The following is a 21,695-nucleotide window of genomic DNA, read 5'->3' as shown; positions in this document are numbered from 1 at the left end:
CAGAATGAGATTCGATTTTTACATTTCTTATTTAGAAGATAATCTCAAACTCACAGAAAAAATGCAAACACAGTACATTTGTTTTCTGAATTATTTGAGAGTAAGCTGCCAACCTGCTTCTCCATCTTGCTACAGATTTTAATTTATATTTTCTACAAGTGAGGATATTGTCCTACATGGTTGCAACATGGCTAAAACAACCATGAAATTAATATTGCTTTATTATTACCCCCTAATCTATTTGAGAAAAATTGTTCATTTAGCTGTGCAGTTTCCTTCAGTTGGAAACGATCCTCCAGTCTTTTCTTGGTTTTATGACCTTGACACTTTTGACGATTATAAGCCAGTTATTTTATAGAATGTCCCCCAATTTGGGTTTGTTCAAGGTTTCCTACGATTAGATACAGGTTATGCATCGTTGGCAGGAATATCAGAAAAGCAGTGTTGCATGCTGTGCTCTTCTCGTTTCATCCTATCAGGCAACCAATTGTGATTTTTTTTTCTCTTGCGGAGAATATTCACTTTCATCACTTAAGACAGTGTCTGCTAGGTTTCTCCACTGCAAAGTTGTTTACCCTTTGTAATTAACATATTTGTGTGAGGATGTGTTTTGAGACCACATAAATATTAATTAATTTACTTTATTAAGGACTTAGCAATTCCTAATTTATTCAGTTACTTATTATCATTATTACTATTATATTATCACTAATACCTTATCTATTTATTCTCATTCACAAATTTTTCTTTTTAAAAAATTTTTTAATGTGTATTTATTTATTTATTTTTATTAACTTGTTTTATTTTTTATTTTTTTAAATTTACATCCAAATTAGTTAGCATATAGTGCAACAATGATTTTAGGAGTAGATTCCTTAGTGCCCCTTACCCATTTAGCCCATCCCCCCCTCCCACAACCCCTCCAGTAACCCTCAGTTTGTTTTCCATATTTATGAGTCTCTTCTCTTTTGTCCCCCTCCCTGTTTTTATATTATTTTTCTTTCCCTTCCCTTATGTGCATCTGTTTTGTCTCTTAAAGTCCTCATATGAGTGAAGTCATAGGATTTTTGTCTTTCTCTGACTAATTTCACTTAGCATAATACCCTCCAGTTCCATCCATGTAGTTGTTAATGGCAAGATTTCATTCTTTTTGATTGCCGAGTAATACTCCATTGTATGTGTGTACCTCATTTTCTTCATCCATTCATCCATCGATGGACATTTGGGCTCTCTCCATACTTTGGCTATTGTTGAAAGTGCTGCTATAAACACAGGGGTGCATGTGTCCCTTTGAAACAGCACACCTGTATCCCGCGGACAAGTGCCTAGTAGTGCAACTGCTGGGTCATAGGGTAGTTCTATTTTTAGTTTTTTGAGGAGCTTCCATACTGTTTTCCAGAGTGGCTGCACCAGCTTGCATTCCCAATTTCATATTTATTTTTGAGAGAGAGAGGGAGACAGAACATGAGCAGGGGAGGGGCAGAGAGAGAGGGAGACACAGAATCTGAAGCAGGCTCCAGGCTCTGAGCTGTCAGCACAGAGCCTGACGTGGGGCTCCAATTCACAGACTGTGAGATCGTGACCTGAGCCGAAGTCAGATGCCCGACTGACTGAGCCACCCAGGTGCCCCCAAATTTTTCTTGATTTGCCCAGTGGGAGCACCTTCAAGATGACTTCTGTGTCCTTTTGACATGTCCCTGTTTGCTTACTTTCTGACAGCAGTTTGACATGCCTGGCTCATCTCATTCTTTCCCTTTCCTAGTCCTAGGATCTACCATTTCTCCAAAGGGACCCTGCTAGTATTGAGAAAACCAGTCTGGGTACTAGATGATCTCACTGCTATTGGAATGTCACTACTTCTAGGTCCTCTCCAGGGACAGAAGTTGGGAATGTGTACACACACATGTTCATACATGCACACATACATCATGTGCATATACAGCTTCAACACTGGTATTTCTATATTTATCTGTGTTAGGAAACATGATTTCACACTCATATGTCCAATTTCTGTCCAACTGCAAGTTTCATTCTAGTTCTCCATTTCTGTATTTGTAATTCTCATTTCCAAAAGTAAGAAACCAGGCTTCCATTATCCTCAACACATGTATTTATTTGACCAATTCTTCTGTATGTAACCGTATTCCATCACCACCTGCAGCCTCTCACCCCCACATTGCATGGATGCCCTTCTCACTCAGCTTGGGCTGTGATGTCCTGTGCTGGGCTGCCTGGACCCCGAAAGGGAAGGGAAAGGAAGGGAAGGGAGAAGAGCAAGACCACATTTTGAAATACTCACTATGGGTATTTCATAATACTCCATGGGTATTTCAAATGGGCTGTTCATAGGGAAGTCCTTTATTTCTAACACAAGGTTATTGAAAATGTAGCTTTACCTATACACATTTCATCATAAGTGACAACGGAGTAGAATATTTTGTAAAAGCCTTTTAATACCTTTGGAGTGGGACTGCAGAAAATGTAGGCCAAGGAATAGTGGTCTCATTACGGAGGGTGGGAAGCCACCCCGGCCCATGAATAACTACCCCAACTTGCTCCTGTTTCAAATTCTGAAGAAGATTAATTTTTTTATATTAAGATTTCAATACCCATTGAAATGCAAACTCGTCTCAGTGGATAATTGTTTAAGTTGCCACCAGTCATTTCTACTTCAAGGTATCTGATCTTTGCATGGTGGGTTTTGGTGGGAATAATGTCTTTGATGGAAGGAATGTGGACATGGTACCAGAGAGCCAATGATCTGAGTGTTCACATAATTGAGGTGAATTTGAACCACGTCACAATGTTGCCTACATGTCTCATTCTTACCTGTACCCTGACACCTCACACCAAGGACTGATGTATAGCAATGAACAGAATGCATTAGTTCGTGCTTTATTGCATTAGTTCACGTAGATGGGCATATCTACGAAATAGATGAACAGAAACAATTTCCAATTAACTGTGGAGGAACTAGTGATGAGGCTTTGTTAGAGGATACCTCAGAAGTTTACAAGAAGTTTATGCACCGTGACCCTGTTGAATTAAGATTCGATGTCTTTGCTCTTTTTGCAGCATAGCTTAATAGTGGAAACATCAAATGTTGAATTTTTGTAACAAAAATTAAATTTATGCTGCCATACACTAACTCAGAAATTTGGGTGTTTTATTAACTCGACTGAGTAAATTTTATGTGAGTTAAACTTTGACTTAAAAAAGTTTATCGAATTGAATTACTTGCAGATTTTTCTGTTGTGGCTCAAACTCACCTGTACCTTCCTAAAGAGGAATTAATAACGAGCAGAGATCCCCTACCTCCTGTTATGGGCTAAGGAAAGTCTTCTTGCCTGAAGGTCTTCAACATTCCTACCAGTGTAAATCATCTGGTGAAAGAAAGTGGGTACTTTCACTTCCTTAATTAGGGGTGCCTTGGAGACTCAGTAGGTTGAGCGTCTGACCCTTGATTTTGGCTCAGGTCAATGATCTCAGGGTTCATAGGATAAAGCCCCATGTCGGGCTCTGTGCTGGGTGTGGAGCCTTCTTGGGATTCTCTCCCTCTCTCTCTGCCTCTTCCCTGCTCATGCTCTCTCTCTTTCTCTCTCTCTCTCTCTCTCTCTCTCTCTCTCTCTCAAAATAAATAAGTAAACATTAAAAAATTTTAAACTTTCCTAATGAATCTGTTTTCAATACAAGCTCCTCTAAGTGGAGGGACTGGTCAGTTGATTTTAGCTATGCTCAATTTAGAGTTGCAAAAACTCTGGGTTTGTGTCTCAATGAGATCATAGGAACCAATGCTTGGATTTGATTATACAAGTGAGAAAAGATGTTGAAAAACTAAAGAGAACAGTGAGGCAACCTAGAGATCACCTTCCTTAAAGGAGGCAATATTCCTGGAGCCCAGGCACCATGGCCACCCAGATGAAGTTGAAACTGGAGTAGACTTGATGAGCAGGATCTGGTTAGTTTTTGGAGTCAGCCACTATGTGAAACCTGGTTTGAGATAGAGAGAGGGGGAGACATACTCTGGGTTCTCCTTTTATTCTGTCCTAACCTAGTCAGATGCCAGATAATGTGGAAATATGAGAAATCATCCTTTCTGTCATACAGAGCAGATCAGTGGAAAGATCCAGGAATGGATCCGAGGAGAAACGGACTTAAAACCAGCCAGGGACCGAGGACTGGGATCTCTATTAAGCTCATCAAATGACTGTGATATTGGGCTGGAAGTCTCCAAAGATGGAAGAACTTTGCTGAACACTCCCATTCTGGAAATTTAATTTGAGCACAGTTTGTCAGACATCTGATATGTGCTAAATGTTATGTTAGGTACTAGAGATATAAAGATGATTAAAATATGGTTGCTTTTCTTAGCTCAAAATCTAAGACAAGTATAAAAATAAATTGCAACATATGAAATGTTATTAAGTAGTTTAATTTCAGCTATCTATAGAGTGCTAAGGAAACATGAAAAAGGTGCAGAAATTAATTCCAGATAAATTAATAGAGGCACAAAAGTTTGCAAGTGTGATATTTTGAAAATTGGATTTTCTGGTTCTCTAATGTAGATTTGTGTTTGGTGCTAGGGGGTAAGGAAATGGATCAGTGAGGACTCTTTTGCTTGAGAACAATAGGAACTCCAACACAACTCGGATAAAGCAATAATGTGAAGCCACAGGCTACAATCAGTCCTCAATGTTCCTACTTCTTGGCTGTCTCCACCTCTGTGGGTTTTGTTATCAGTCAGACTCTCCCTTCATATGGAAGGGTAGAAGCCTGCACCTCTATACCTAAACCACCTCCTTAAGCCACACCAATGGTAAAGGAGAGCTTCTTTCTTCAAAAACTTCAAAAAATGTCTGTCTTTCACTCATTTGCCTCAGTTGAGTCACATGTCCATCCTTATCATCATGGCCAGCAGGTGGAACATCCGTTTGGAGAAGCAGGTGGAACCAGCCTTCCCAAGCTTCACAGACTAAGAACAGAGGAGGGCTGGCTACCGCAAAAGGAAACTGGGGGCTAGTACCTGAGGAAGGGAGAAAGGTTCCTGGGTGACAAAAGCAATAAATGTCTACTCTGTAACTGAAAGAGTGGCTGAAGAGTGGTCTGAAGAGAATAAAACTCATGAGCTAATTGATACCTTCCAGAACTCACCATCAGCCACCTAAAAGAGAATGAAGTTTCTCAAGCCAAAGGCAAGGTCGGCATTTCAGTAAGGGCACAAGATTTTTTTTTTTTTTAATGTTTATTTTTTTGAGATAGAGAACAGCATGGGCAGAGGAGGGACAGAGAGAGAGGGAGACACAGAATCTGAATCAGGTTCCAGGCTCTGAACTGTCAGCACAGAGCCAGATGTGGAGCTCAAACCCACAAACCATGAGATAATGACCCGAGACAAAGTTGGATGTTCAACCGACTGAACCACCCAGGAGCCCCTGGGGCACAAGATTTTTAAAAGGTGTTTTTTTCTTTTTTCTGCCAGTGCTTTGATACAATGTTAAGTCAATACTTTTTCACAGGGATGAGGAAGGATGGGTACCTAAACTGGAATCGGCAAACCTGGTAATGTCAGCAGAAAAGCGCTATTTGTTGATGCAATTCAGTTGGTGTTCCATGCAGGACTCCTATGTTGATGTCGGTTTCTGATCACTGTGGTCTGTCTCTCTCTGGCTTCTCTCTTGTTCCAAGGAGGCAGAGAGGTCTCTGTTAGCTTTCATCCGCATCTCTCTTAGTCTTCTATGGATTGGTCTAGTGATTGATCATACCTACTATTCTCAGTGCCTTTGTCTTTACAGGTGGCTTTAGGAAGTATTTTTGGAAAGCATTAACAAATGAACACATGAATGAGTAATAAATGCTCTGATGACGTGTAAAATTAGCACGTTTTGAAATCCACTCTTCTTCAATGAAGTAACAAGTGTCCACAGTTTACTGACCTAAAATCTCAAGCAATTTCTTCCCTTAGGGAAATGTTAATCAATTGTGAAATTAATTCAAGATAAATGAGGGTGGAGGTTTAGATTGTAGTTGTTTCTTTGTGATTAAATGCACACACCCTTTCCCTAGGATGGTCTCCAACCACCGGAAGCCCTTCCTTGTTAGGGCCAAGGTCCTCCTAAAACCTCTGACTAAAACGTTCTGCTGCCATCATCTGGACGACTATGAAATTTTCTTCCACAACCTATGCCATGGACCAGCTTTGCTCAAAGTGGTTTGCAGATATCTGGGGCCCCAGAGATACTTGTAGGGGGTCAGTGAAGTCAAAGGTATTATTTGCCTTTTTCAACTGCTTTGGTATTTGCACTGATGGTGTAAAGTGATGATGGATAAAATTGCTGATTTCTTAGCATAAATCAAGGCTGTGGCAATAAATGGTGTTAATAGTCATTTTTTTCTTGCATGCATCGTTTTAAAATGCCATTTTCTCTTAAGAAAGTCCTTGTTGTTAAGGTTAATTGGATTCATATTATTGAAAATTAGTTTGAGCTTAACTATTAATCTCAAGTCCCAAGTACACATTCGTTTAACTTGGTGTGACATAATGGGAAATTTGCCAGAACTTCACCTGCATATAGAAGTATGGTAGTTTTCTTTAGGGAAAGCATTTTGCAATGATTTGAGTTGCAAACTGAACTAGACACTTTTTCTTTCTTTTTTTTTTTTTTTTTAAGTAAACCCTACACTCCATGTGGGGCTTGAACTCACAACCCTGAGATCAAGAATCACACACGCTACCAACCGAGCCAGCCAAGTGTCCTGCACTCTTTTCATTGAGCATCATTTTTACATAAAAGAGCAACTGACAAACTGGATAGTCAGACTTGGATAATCGGCAAATATTTTCCTGGAAATGAGCAAAGTGAGCTTTTCATTTCAAGAAAAACAACTAAAAGCGTTTGTTGGCAAAGATAAAATTAGAACTCTAAAGAGAAAATTAGGATTTTGGAAAACTTACATCTGCCCAGGCGAGCATGCCAGCTTCTCAATGCTTAAAGACATTTTTGATGAGACCAGTGGTAATTTTTTTAAATGTGATTTTTGTGATATCATCTAATGAATTGTGCCAACATTTTGAAGATACGCATAACTCAGTGAAGCAATACTTTCTAAACAAAAGGTGCGTGATGTTACAAATGCATGCACAGATAAAATATCTATTCACAATGCAAGATAGACCAATAAATTTTAGTGCAAAAAGTATGAAAAGTTTATTCATAGAGTTGATTTATATGTAACTTTTAAGAAAACGCCAATTGTTAAGTTTTGGTGTATTACTAACGAAGAATATCCACAATTATCCAAAAAGGCTACTAATGTACTCCTCTATTTTCTAGCTATGTGTCTGTGTGAAGCTGGATTTCCTACAAGCAGTTCAAACAAAAGAGCCTAACATGACAGATTAAATGTAGAAACAGACATAAGAATCAACTTGTCTTCTAGTTAGCCAGATATTAGAGATTTACAAAAATGTAAGTGCCACTTACTACATTTTTTGTTTTATAAAATATTATTTTCATAAAATTTGTCATGTTCACTTATTTACTATATAAGTCCATTATCTTTAGATGAACTGATACATAAATACTTAATATTTTCTCAGTTGTAATTTCTAGTATAGTGAATAACAGATATAACCCACATTAACAAAAGCTCTTTGGGGTCTTCAGTAACTTTTCTTGTTTGTTTCTATTTTTTTTTTTTAATTTACATCCAAATTAGCATATAGTGCAACAATGATTTCAGGAATAGATTCCTTAGTGCCCCTTACCCATTTAGCCCATCCCCCCTCCCACAACCCCTCCTGTAACCCTCAGTTTGTTCTCCATATTTATGAGTCTCTTCTGTTTTGTCCCCCTCCCTGTTTTTATATTATTTTTCTTTCCCTTCCCTTATGTGCATCTGTTTTGTCTCTTAAAGTCCTCATATGAGTGAAGTCATAGGATTTTTGTCTTTCTCTGACTAATTTCACTTAGCTTAATACCCTCCAGTTCCATCCACGTCGCAAATGGCAAGATTTCATTCTTTTTGATTGCCAAGTAATACTCCATTGTTTACGTGTACCTCATTTTCTTTATCCATTCATCCATCGATGGACATTTGGGCTCTTTCCATACTTTGGCTATTGTTGAAAGTGCTGCTATAAACATGGGGGTGCATGTGTCCCTTCGAAACAGCACACCTGTATCTCATGGATAAATGCCTAGTAGTGCAACTGCTGGGTCATAGGGTAGTTCTATTTTTAGTTTTTTGAGGAACCTCCGTACTGTTTTCCAGAGTGGCTGCACCAGCTTGCATTGCCACCAACAACACAAAGAGATCCTCTTTCTCTGCATCCTCACCAACATCTGTTGTTGCCTGAGTTGTTTATGTTAGCCATTCTGACAGGTGTAAGGTGGTATCTCATTGTGGTTTTGATTTGTATTTTCCTGATGATGAGTGATGTTGAGCATTTTTTCACGTGTTGGTTGGCCATCTGGATGTCTTCTTTAGAGAAGTGTCTATTCATGTCTTTTGCCCATTTCTTCACTGGATTATTCATTTTTTGGGTGTTGAGTTTGATAAATTCTTTATAGATTTTGGATACTAACCCTTTATCTCATATGTCATTTGCAAATATCTTCTCCCATTCGGTCGGTTGCCTTTTAGTTTTGCTGATTGTTTCCTTCACTGTGCAGAAGCTTTTTATTTTGATGAGGTCCCAGTAGTTCATTCTTGCTTTTGTTTCCCTTGCCTCCAGAGATGTGTTGAGTAAGAAGTTGCTGTGGCCAAGATCAAAGAGGTTTTTGCCTGCTTTCTCCTCGAGGAATTTTATGGCTTCCTGTCTTATATTGAGGTCTTTCATCCATTTTGAGTTTATTTTTGTGTATGGTGTAAGAAAGTGGTCCAGGTTCATTCTTCTGCATGTCACTGTCCATTTCCCAGCACCACTTGCTGAAGAGACTGTCTTTATTCCATTGGATATTCTTTTCTGCTTTGTCAAAGATTAGTTGGCTGTATGTTTGTGGGTCCATTTCTGGGTTCTCTACTCTGTTCCATTGATCTGAGTGTCTGTTCTTGTGCCAGTACCATACTGTCTTGATGATTACAGCTTTGTAGTATAGCTTGAAGTCTGGGATTGTGATGCCTTCTGCTTTGGTTTTTTTTTTTCAAGATTGCTTTGGCTATTTGGAGTCTTTTCTGGTTCCATACAAATTTTAGGATTATTTGTTCTAGCTCTGTGAAGAATGATGGTGTTACTTTGATAGGGATTGCATTGAATATGTAGATTGCTTTGGGTAGTATTGACATTTTAACAGTATTTCTTCTTCCTATCCAGGAGCATGGAATCTTTTTCCATTTATTTGTGTCTTCTTCAATTTCTTTCATAAGCTTTCTATAGTTTTCAGCGTATAGAATTTTCACCTCTTTGGTTAGATTTATTCCTAGGTATTTTACGGTTTTTGGTGCAACTGTAACTGGGATCAATTCCTTGATCTCTCTTTCTGTTGCTTCATTGTTGGTGTATAGGAATGCAACCAATTTCTGTGCATTGATTTTATATCCTGCAACTTTGCTGAATTCATGAATCAACTCTAGTAGTGTTTTGGTGGAATCTTTTGGGTTTTCCACATAGAGTGTCATGTCATCTCCGAAGAGTGAAAGTTTGACCTCCTCCTGGCCAATTTGGATGCCTTTTATTTCTTTGTGTTGTCTGATTGTAGGGGCTAAGACTTCCAATACTATGTTGAATAACAGTGGTGAGAGTAGACATCCCTGTCTTGTTCCTGACCTTAAGGGGAAAGCTCTCAGTGTTTCCCCATTGAGGATGATATTAGCATTGGGTCATTCATATATGACTTTTATGATCTTGAGGTATGCTCCTTCTATCCCTACTTTCTTGAGGGTTTTTATCAAGAAAGGATGCTGTATTTTGTCAAATGCTTTCTCTGCATCTATTGAGAGGATCATATGGTTCTTGTCCTTTCTTTTATTGATGTGATGAATCACGTTAATTGTTTTGCGGATATTGAACCAGCCCTTCATCCCAGGTATAAATCCCACTTGGTTGTGGTGAATAATTTTTTTAATGTATTGTTGGATCTGGTTGGCTAATATCTTGTTAAGGATTTTTGCATCCATGTTCATCAGGGAAATTGGTCTATAATTCTTTTTAGTGGGGTCTCTGTCTGCTTTTGGAATCAAGGTAATGCTGGCTTCATAGAAAGAATTTGGAAGTTTTCCTTCCATTTCTGTTTTTTGGAACAGAGAATAGTGTTTCAAGAGAAACAAGAGAATAGGTTTCAAGAGAATAGGTGTTAACTCTTCCTTAAATGTTTGGTAGAATTCCCCTGGAAAGCCATCTGGCTCTGGACTCTTGTTTTTTTGGCAGATTTTTGATTACTAATTCGATTTCCTTACTGGTTATGGGTCTGTTCAAATTTTCTATTTCTTCCTGTTTCAGTTTTGGTAGTGTATATGTTTCTAGGAATATGTACATTTCTTCCAGAGTACCCATTTTATTGGCATATAATTGCTCATAATATTCTCTTATTATTGTTTTTATTTCTGTTGTGTTGGTTGTGATCTCTCCTCTTTCATTCTTGATTTTATTTATTTGGGTCCTTTCCTTTTTCTTTTTGATCAAACTGGCTAGTGGTTTATAAATTTAGTTAATTCTTTCAAAGAACCAGCTTCTGGTTTCATCGATCTGTTCTACTGGTTTTTTTTTTTTTTTTTTTTTTTTTTTTTTTTTTTTTTTTTTGGTTTTGATAGCATTGATTTCTGCTCTAATCCTTATTATTTACTGTCTTCTAGGTTTTGGGTTTTATTTGCTGTTCTTTTTCCAGCTCCTTGAGGCATAAGGTTAGGCTGTGTATCTGAGATCTTTCTTCCTTCTGTAGGAAGGCCTGGATTGTTATATCCTTTCCTCTTATGACCACCTTTTCTGCATCCCAGAGGTTTTGGGTTGTGGTGTTATCATTTTCATTGACTTCCATATACTTTTTAATTTCCTCTTTAACTGCTTGGTTGGCCCATTCATTCTTTAGTAGGATGTTCTTCAGTCTCCAAGTATTTGTTTCCTTTCCAAATTTTTTCTTGTGGTTGATTTCGAGTTTCATAGAATTGTGGTCTGAAAATATGCACAGTATGATCTCGATCTTTTTGTACTTACTTAGGGCTGATTTGTGTCCCAGTATACGGTCTATTCTGGAGAACGTTCCATGTGCACTGGAGAAGAATGTATATTGTGCTGCTTTAGGATGAAATGTTCTGAATGTATCTGTTAAGTCCATCTGGTCCAGTGTGTCATTCAAAGCCATTGTTTCCTTGATGATTTTTTGATTAGATGATCTGTCCATTGCTGTGAGTGTGGTGTTGAAGTCTTCTACTATTATGGTATTACTACTGATGAGTTTCTTTATGTTTGTGATTAATTGATGTATATATTTGGGTGCTCTCACGTTTGGTGCATAAATGTTTATAATTGTTAGGTCTTCTTGGTGGATAGACCCCTTGATTATGATATAATGCCCTTCTGCATCTCTTGACACAGTCTTTATTTTAAAGTGTAGATTGTCTGATATAAGTATGGCTTCTCCGCTTTCTTTTGTTGACCATTAGCATGATAGATGGTTCTCCATCCCCTTATTTTCAATCTGAAGGTGTCTTTAGGTCTAAAGTGGGTCTCTTGTAAACAGCATATAGATGGATCTTGTTTTTTTATCCATTCCATTACCCTATGTCTTTTGATTGGAGCATTGAGTCCACTGACATTTAGAGTGAGTACTGAAAGATATGAATTTATTGCCATTATGATGCTTGTAGAGTTGGAGTTTCTGGTGGTGTTCTCTGGTCCTTTCTAATCTTTGTTGCTTTTGATATATATATATATATATATATATATATATATATATATTTATATTTATATTAAATATATATATATATATATATATATTATTTTTTTTTCATCTTTTCTCCCCTCAGAGAGTCCCCCTTAAAATTTCTTGCAGGGCTGGTTTAGTGGTCACAAACTCCTTTAATTTTAGTTTGGGAAACTTTTTATCTCTCCTTCTATTTTGAATGACAGCCTTGCTGGACAAATAATTCTTGGCTGCATATTTTTCTGATTCAGCACACTGAATATATCCTGCCACTCCCTTCTGGCCTGCCAAGTTTCTGTGGATAGGTCTGTTGCAAACCTGATCTGTCTTCCCTTGTATGTTAGGGACTTTTTTTCCCTTGCTGCTTTCATGATTGTCTCCTTGCCTGAGTATTTTGTGAATTTGACTATGAAATGCCTTGTTGATGGTCGGTTTTTGTTGAATTTAATGGGGGTCCTCTGTGCTTCCTGGATTTTGATGTCTGTGTCTTTCCCCAGGTTAAGAAAGTTTTCCACTATGATTTGCTCACATAACCCTTCTACCTCTATTTCTCTCTTTTCCTCTTTTGGGACCCCTATGATTCTGATGTTGTTCCTTTTTAATGAGTCACTGATTTCTCTAATTCTTAAATTGTGCTCTTTTGCCTTAATCTCCCTCTTTTTTTCTGCTTCATTATTCTCTATAAGTTTGTCCTCTATATTGCTGATTCTCTGTTCTGCCTCGTCCATCCTTGCCGCTGCTCCATCCATCCATGATTGTAGCTCAATTATAGCATTTTTAATTTCATTCTGGCTATTTTTTACTTCTTTTATCTCTGCATAAAGGGATTCTAATCTATTTTTGACTCCAGCTAGTATTCTTATTATCGTGATTCTAAATTCTGGTTCAGACATCTTGCTTGTATCTGTGTTGGTTAAATCCCTGGCTGTCGTTTCTTCATGCTCCTTCTTTTGGGGCGAATTCCTTCATTTTGTCATTTTGAAGGGAGAACAGGAATTAATGTGGTAGAAAAATTGAAATTAAAAAAATTTCAATTAAAAAAATATTAAAATTAAAAGTTAAACACACACACACACGTAAACACAAATCGAATAGATGATGCTAGATCCTAGGTGTGTTTTGGTCTGGGTGTTGAAAGTGGTTTGACAGATTAGAGAAAAAAAAAAGGGGGGGGGAGGAAAAAAAAAAGGAAATCGCTTGAGAATTTGAAAAAATGAATACACTGAAGTAGACTAAAATGAGATGATGGAGGTAAAATAGAATTTGAAAAAATATTCACAGAAGTAAAGAATATAGTAGAAAAAATTAAAGAAAAATATTTTTATTAAAAATTAAAAATAAAAATGAATTTTTTCTTTTTCTGTGTTCAAGAAAAAGAAAAGAAATGAAAAAGAGAAAAAAGAGAAAAAAGAAAAAAGGAATAAAGGAAATCGTTTGAAAATTTGAAAAAGTGAACACACTGTAGTAGACTAAAATAAAATGATGGAAGTAAAATAGAATTTGAAAAAATTTACATAAAAGCAAAACATATAGTGAAACAATTAAATAAAAATATTTTTAAGGGAAATTGAAGGTAAAAATGAAGTTTTTCTCTTTCTGCATTCAAGAAAAAGAAAAGAAATGAAAAAGAAAAACAGGCGATTGTTTGAAAATTTGAAAAGGTGAATACACTTACATAGACTAAAATAAAATGATGGAAGTAAAACAGAATTCGAAAAAATTTACACAAATTAAAAAATATATTAATAAAAATTAAATAAAAATATTTCTAATAAAATGGAAAATAAAAATGAATTTTTTCTCTTTCTGTATTCAAGAAAAAGAAAAGAATTATAAAAAAGAAAAAAGAACAAAAAAGAAAGAAATTGAATTAATGAACCTGCTAACAGATTGAAGTAGGACTGAAATTGCTTCGTTTTTCCCTAGAAGTCAGTCTATGTAGCTCTTTATAGTCCATAAATTAAGCTGGCGGTGAGCCTTGTGTTCTTGAAGAGCGAAGTTGGCCCAGTTAGGCGGGGCTCAGTGTAACAGCTCCACTCTCCACTAGATGGCGCTGCTAGCCTATTGGGGCGGATTGTTGCGGGGCTCGTAGGTGCGTGTTTGCATGTGCGGGATTGGTGTGAATGGCGTCAGCCAGCTACCCAGTCTGTTCTCCCACATCAGCAATTGCGCACCTGTCCACCTTCAGCTTTTGTCCACTCCCTGCTTTTTCATCTCCGTGACCAGGCCCCAGGCAGTAGCCCTCTCCCGAGTTTTGTCTGAGATGTGGCTGTTTTCCCTGGCCCCTTACTTCTGAAGGACTGCGGCTTTGACCGGTTCCTCGCCTCTGTGAGTGGGTGTCACAGAGCAATGGCCGAATGAGCAATGGCTGAATGTCGGCTGCACCCAGGAACGCTTGCTGGACCCCACTGCTGCCGGTGCCCCAAGACTGCGGCCAGGTGCTAGCCCGCCCCAGAGACAGTGTTGTAGCAGCGTTTCAGGGATTATTGAAGTCACAACACACATCTGGCACCAGGCTTCACCCTTAAGGACCTTGTTCCAGCACCAGCGAATGTGGCCGCCTTTTGGGCTGGGACCAGGTGGCTTCAACAGTCTCTACCAAACGTCCTTCCAGCAGTGGAACCGCTTTTCCCCATGTGGCCCAAGAACCTCCCGGACCCCACTCTGCTCCTGGGGATTCGCCCTTCCCACCAGAGCACCACCAGGTATCGAGCTGTGGAGTTGCAGCCTTTGTGCTCCCCTTGTTTAGTCTTAATGGAATTTAAACCCTTTCCTTTCTCCTTTCTCCCTTTTTAGTTTAGTCCCTGCGGCTGTTTCCAATTTTTCACTTTCTCTCCAGCTGCTTTTGGGGAGGGGTGCTTTTCCCGTATTCTCCCCCCCTCTGCAGTCTCCATCCTCTCTCCACCCGCAAAAGTGTTTCCCTACCTTTTGCGGCTTCTGGCTGCCCAAATTCACCTCTCCGCGCCGCATACCTGCTGAATTCTGTGGTTCAGGTTGTGCAGATTGTTGCGTTAATCCTCCAATCAGTTTTCTAGGTGTGTAGGATGGTTTAGTGTTGGTCTGGCTGTATTTCATGGACGCGAGACACAGAAAACTTCCATGCTGTTCCGCCATCTTGGCTCCTCCCTCCTTGAAATAATCATTTCTTTCCTCTGTTTCCCCTTTCTCTGCCTGCTTCCCCAGGGCAGCTCACTGGCTCTACGCTGCCCCATATCAGCAGAGGTCTGTGACTCGGAAGGAGACCAGGTGCTGCCTGTGACGCTTCCCTTCCTAGCTTTGTTTCCAAATCCTTCAGTAACTTTCAAGAGTAAAGGGTCCTGAGACCAAAAGGACTAAGTGTTTCCCGCGGACCCTGTCATGATTCAGTGTCCCACCCTTCATTCTTCTCAGCAGAGATCTGCTATCAAAGAGTTGTGATAGAAAAAACATTTTTTTTAAATAAATAAAGAAATAAGTAAATAAGTTGTGATCAGGTCTAGTGAACAGTAATTAAGTTCTATTAATACTGTAATAGAACTAGATACGGACATGCATCCATATTACCCAGATGTAAGAAGGTAAATTCTGGTCACATAGTCTCACATTATTTGCATAGGATTAACCACTCCAGTTCAGGTCCTTCTAGATTTACTATTCACTTTGCAACATCAAATCTAAGGTCAAGCAATTTGCACTAATTCCTATTTAGGTGCCGAAGGAACAATATAATTTCCTCTAAGTTTGGGGTAACTCCTTGAATTCAAGTCCAAACTACTTGTAGATGCTCTGAAGTCCTGGCCTGTAGTTCCCTGGTTTGTGCCAACAGAAATTTCTCACCCCCTTTTGCTCTTAGCAGATTGCCACTTCTCCTGCTCTAAGCACTCAGTTTTAAAAAATTTCCTCCCAGTCTTTTGTCTTCTTATTGTGTATTACAGAATGGTTCTGACCATGAACTCCAGGTTTCTTTGCCATATCCTTTCCCAGTCTCATCTTTTACTTTTATCGACCTTCCCTTTCCCTTGATCCCTCCTCTCCTACCTTAGAGAGTTACTGGCCTTCCAGTTCTTACTTCTTCTCTGGGAAAAAGAGCAATAATCTATCTTGGCAGATTAGTTACAATTCGGCTTTCTTGCTAGGTCAGTGCAGAAGGGTGTGGCCAGATGGTTCCTTCCTAAGGAGTGTCCTAAGTTGATATACCTTAATAAGTTCTCCAGGTATAGAGCCAAGCCCATATCTCTGCAAGGTTAGAAGCTTACTTTGTCACTGCAATGAATTCCTTTTTTAAATGCAGACTCATAAGTGAGGCCACAAGTTTGATACAGAAAACACAAAAGTCAAGTTATTAATTTATAAACAGTAGCATGCATCTGATATCATCTGGAATGCTCAGATCAGCATGACCATGCATTCAAAGAATATTTACTGAGTTCCACTAGGAAGGTAACCGTGCATAGGAAACCAAATCAGAAGTTTTCTCAGTGAGTATGGAATTCAGGACAAAGAAGACAAATAGAAGAAGTAAATGTTTTACATCAGTAGACCTGGAATAATTTAAAATATCCAGCTCACTAGAAGGGGTGATTTTCAAAGTGAGACCATAATAATAGAATTTTGTTGGCTGTATCTCCCAGCTTTATTTCCAAAATATGGATAATTTTGCCAGAAGAACTAAAATACTTGATCTGTTGGTTAATGTTTTCTCAACATTGGATCATATTTGGATAAACTCTATTATTATGTACCTCTATGGTTTTCATTTTCTATTGTTTTGTGACAAATCAACCTCTTCCCTAGTTAGCACATCCTTTCTTTTAACATGTCAACATTCACTAAGTAAGAGTTTCAGATCTGAGGGCCATTTACCGTTTAAGGATAGTCCTTAAATGTCTGTTCTTATCCAATAATGTACAGATTGTAAAGCCCAATTCTTAGAGCTATTTAGCTGCTGTATAGAATTTTAAACTTACTTTTCTTATTCTCAAGTTTTTATTGGGAAAGTCTCTAAATCTCCCCAAGGACTGAAAATGGAATTATTTAAATTACTTGCAGAATGGATAAAAAAGAATACAAAGAAAATGAGACAGCATACCTAAAATAATGCCTTTTCTGCTGAGTGTGTAAACTCTTCACACCAGTTGGCTTGGAGATCCCACCTTTGTAGAGGAAACCTTGAAGAGGAAAGGAAGGATGGGTACAGTCAACAGTGTTGACTTCACTTCCAGCCAAATGCCGGTGCAGAGGTGAATGGCTCAGCCAGCTTTATGTTACACGACCTAGAGGGAGGCCACAGGCTCATGGAAAATGGGATGCTGTGGATTCATGAGATACTGTAAAGAGTAAATAATGTGTGCACACTGAAGGCAGTAGGTACAATGTATGCGTACGAGGAGAGGGGAATACAGAAGGATGTCAGTAATACATGTGATGTTTGCTGTGTTCCTTTTACCCGTAGAGTTGTTAAAGGATAGAGTTAAAAATAAAAAAGGGTCACCTTGCGTAATCTTAAAAAATAATAATAGCATAGTCTGTTTCTTTGTTTCATCTTGTTTATTTTCATGGGAATTTTCTTTTAGGGAAACTTATCTTTTGATAAAGGAGATACAGTGTTTTTTCAGCCAGCTGGGATGAAAAGCAAAAGAATAAAGTCAGGGATACAGATGGCAGGCATTGGCTGTGATAAATATGAGTCAGACTGATCACAAATCCATGACCAAGTAGAGGTCTTGCAGTTATAAAAACTTTTGAAGACAATTTTCAGGGTTATTATATAATGAAAATCTTGGAGACCCATGAAACTCCTGGAGCCCTGATCCCAAGGGGTCTCTCGAATATCATTAACCTAACAGTGTCCTTTTCTCTGGGCATAGGGACTATTCTGTGTTGGGTTTCTTCACGTGTCACTCAGACATCCTGAGATCAAGTAATGAAACAACAATTCCTAAACCCACATCTGTTTGCTCCTATTATTTGCTGTGTAGTTGATATACTTTCTGTGTTTTTCCCTTTAGAAATCGGAGCCTAGACAAACACAAGCTTGAAGTGCTCCTTCCTTGAACAATGGAAGGTACTGTTGTGCTTTGCAGCTACACAGAGGCATACTTGAAGCTGAGTTTGCTCACTCATCACAGGAGTTTGAAATCTGAGCACCAATGATTCCTTTACTTAAAGGAGTCTATTAAGAAAACACAAAGCCAGATCTGGCTTTCTAACCAATATTAAGGAAGAAAGGAAACAGAGAGCTCTATTTTTTTCTTTATTATGAGGATACACTTCATTCCTATCCAAGCAAAAACTCCTTGTCATATATAATGAAAATGCATCTTTGTTAAAAAGCAGTAAGATTGAGAATGTTATGAGGGCATATTCCATTCAAATATTTTTAATAAAGGAACTATCTCAAATACATCTATTAATGGTGGATGTTCAACAACAGATTGATTCTCTAATTAGTCTCTATAATTGATTAATGTTTATTGTAAATGTGTCAACTTATAACTAGGTCAGATACTGTCTTTTAAATGGCTTGGCAAAATTTAATCACATGCTATTGCTCTGTAATAACTTCATTTAGGTTAGCTTACATGTGAATATTCAACTAAGTCATAAGTTCTTCTCTGTCACCTTCCTTTACTCTTCTTTAATCTTGGCATGGAATCAGAGAGAAATACTAAGTACTCAATTATGAGTTTAGTTATTTGCTAGACATAAATACACTGGATACACCCACCTACACATAGGTACATACACATATAGATATATACACACACTCACACCTATAATACACACCCACAACTATACATACATGTATGTGTATGTACATTTCTATCTCTTCACTTTTCTTTTTTTCTTTTCTTTCTTTTTTTTTAACTCTTCACTTTTTTTTTTTTAGCCTTTTTATTCATTTTTTGAGAGACAGAGAGAAACAGATCGTGAGCAGGGGAGGGACACAGAGAGAGGGAAACAGAATCCGAAGCCGGCTGTAGGTTCTGAGCTGTCAGCATAGGGTCTCACGCGGGACTTGAACCCACGAACCGTGAGATCACGACATGAGCTCGAGTTGGCCACTTAACCGACTGAGCCACCCAGGTGCCCCCTCTTCACTTTTCTTCTGAGACAAATCTCCTGGTTTCTTTTGTCCTCTCCAGGTGTTTGTTTGTTTGTTTTTTCTAGTTTGTTCTCTCTTTATTTCACTCTTTTCTGGGTGATTTTTTTTTCTAGTTCCATGATTTTAACCAACATTTAGGTATACTGATGATAACTGTGTTTGCATCTCCAGCCACAACCTTCCCCCTGAAATTCTAACTCATATATCCAACTGCCTAGAAGACAGCTCCATGGGGTTCCTGATAGACCTCTCACAACTAACATGTCCAAACAGGTCCCTTGATTCCACTCACCATCCCAGTTTCTTCCCTGTGACACCTCCTCCTCCCAGTTCTCTCATCTCAGTAAATGGCACCACCAGCTACTTAAAACACATTCATCTCTCACCCCTCTCTTTATCTTAAACCACGTGAATCTGTCAGCAAGTCCTATGGACTCTGTGCTTAAACTATGGCTCCCAACTGGTCTCCTGGCTCCAGTCTTGCTTCCTACAGTCGTCACACAGCAGCCAGAGTGCATCTTTGAAAAAGTAGGTCAAAGTGCTTCATTCGCTTGAGCTCCATGCTTCAGGAACTTCCTCTCACTCAGGATAAAAGCCACGTGGCTTACAGGACTTTGTGTAATCTGTGCTGGCTGCCTTTGTCCCATTCTCTCCTACTATCCCACCCACTGCCCTCTGGTGCAGACACACTCACTTTTCCAACAGGCCTTTTCAAGCCTTTACATCTGACCTTCTCTTCACCTGGAATGCCCTTCCCTGGATCTTCCCACAGACCCTCCCTCATTCATTCAAATGTCACCTCCTGAAAGAGACTTTCCCTGACCACACTCTCTTTCTCCTTACTTTGCTTGACTGTTTTTTTTTTCGTAGCACTTAACCTAACATAATATTATTTATTTCTAATGTTATCTGTCTGTCTTTCCTCCTAGAATGTAATTTTCCTAAGAGCAGGGTTTTTATTTTGTTAGCTAGTGTTTCTGGCATCCAAATAGTGATTGGCACATGCTAGACATCAATAAATATTTATTCAGTGAACAAATGAATATATTTTCATGCAGATTTAAAATAACAGAGCTGATACAAACTTGCAACTAGAAGATGAATAAATTCTGGAAATCTAATACAGTTTAGTGATTATAGTCAACAATACTGTATTATATACCTCAAAGTTGCTAAAAAAATTAGACCTTAACTGTTCTTACCACAGTTAAAAGGAATGATAATTATGTAATGTGAGGAAGGTGCTAGCAAACCTGAGGTGGGAATCATATTGCAATATATAAATGTATCAAATCAACGCTTGCACACCTTAAACTTACACAATGTTATGTCAATTATACCTCACTAAGAAAAAGAAATAAGATAACATAAAGATTCACACTATAATCTTTAATTTTCTGGATTAGTTTTGTGCTTCCATAGAAGATTGGGTCTAGAATTCTATGTCAGCTTTGGTGCTAGATACAGTGTGCACTGTTTCTTAAGAAAACTTCTTTCGATAGTGTTTTAGTACTTTGAAAGTCTTCTAAAAGTTTTCATGCAGTGTTCGAAGGTTTAGATTTACTGTCTAGGGGCGCCTGGGTGGCTCAGTCAGTTGGGCATCCGACTTCGGCTCAAGTCATGATCTCACTGTCCGTGGGTTCGAGCCCCGCGTCGGGCTCTGTGCTGACAGCTCGGAGCCTGGAGCCTGCTTCAGATTCTGTGTCTCCCTCTCTCTGACCCTCCCCCATTCATGCTCTGTCTCTCTCTCTCTCAAAAATAAATAAACATTAAAAAAAAATTTTAATTTACTGCCTAGTAGTTGATTGACTCAAAGACCCGTACTCACAATTTAATAGATGCCATATTTCCCAACTCAGGCGTCACTTTGCCCTGGACACTGTTATCATCCAAAACACTGCTGAGTGAGACACACACTAAGAGAAAAGCAGCACAGGAGAGGATGATGAAGAGAACGATGTTCTCATAGTGAACGGTGTTTGAAAGGGAGAAAATGCAGAGGAAGAAAGAGTATTTTAATAGGCATTAAAGAAACTTTAGGAAGAAAAATTTATGTGAGCATAATCTCCCTAAAGGGCGAAAAAGGAAGGGGTTAAAAAGCAGAGGGTTATTCCTTCTGTTAACCACCAGGTGGTGTTGTTGGAAAAGAAAAGCTGATTTGCCTTCCGGGGAGTGGACTGGCCAGTGCCAGACCAGACACCATCGGCCTCTAGCACGTTATCATTCTTTACTTCCTCTGCTGGTGCCAGATTCCAGTCCCTTCCAAAGGCTCCCACTTATCCTTTACTTCTAAGTTCTTCCAGGGAGTGTCTCATTGGTGTTCATGGATAAGTCAGGTTAGCTTATAGTGTCCTTTCTTCTATTGTGTTCTGTCCTCTCTTTTCTCTCCTCCCCCCAGGTGCATCTCCTAGCCACCATGCCCTCTGGGAGCATCTCTGACACCTGCTCAGGGTATTGCTTAATCCTCTGGGCACCATACAGATTCCACTGGGCTCTGTTTGTGCCCCTGCCAGGGGAGAGAAGGCTCAGGAAGTATTCATTAATAGTAAACATTTTTGTCCCTACTCTGTGTTTCCTACCTCTTTTTTTTTGAAGTTTATTTATTTTTCAGAAAGAGACAGAGACAGTGAGCAGGGGAGGTACAGAGAGAGAGGAAGAGAGAGAGAATGTCAAGCAGGCTCTGCACTGTCAGCACGGAGCCGATGTGGGGCTTGAACTCACAAACCATGAGATCGTGACCTCAGCCAAAACCA

At 38.8% G+C, this 21,695-nt stretch overlaps 1 long non-coding RNA gene across 1 annotated transcript; it reads left to right on the top strand.

Annotated features, from left to right (window-relative positions):
- Positions 1-452: 452 nt before the first annotated feature.
- LOC123585940 lies at positions 453-18,615 on the top strand. Its single transcript, XR_006706499.1, has 3 exons — positions 453-464; positions 3,953-3,958; positions 17,117-18,615. It is a non-coding gene; the product is annotated as an uncharacterized LOC123585940 (long non-coding RNA).
- The last annotated feature ends 3,080 nt before the right edge of the window (positions 18,616-21,695 follow it).

The sequence above is a fragment of the Leopardus geoffroyi genome, chromosome C3 (genome assembly GCF_018350155.1).
Source record: "Leopardus geoffroyi isolate Oge1 chromosome C3, O.geoffroyi_Oge1_pat1.0, whole genome shotgun sequence".
NCBI lineage: Eukaryota > Metazoa > Chordata > Mammalia > Carnivora > Felidae > Leopardus > Leopardus geoffroyi.
Note: the sequence above shows the minus strand (reverse complement) of the source record. Positions and strands in the feature narration are given on the sequence as shown.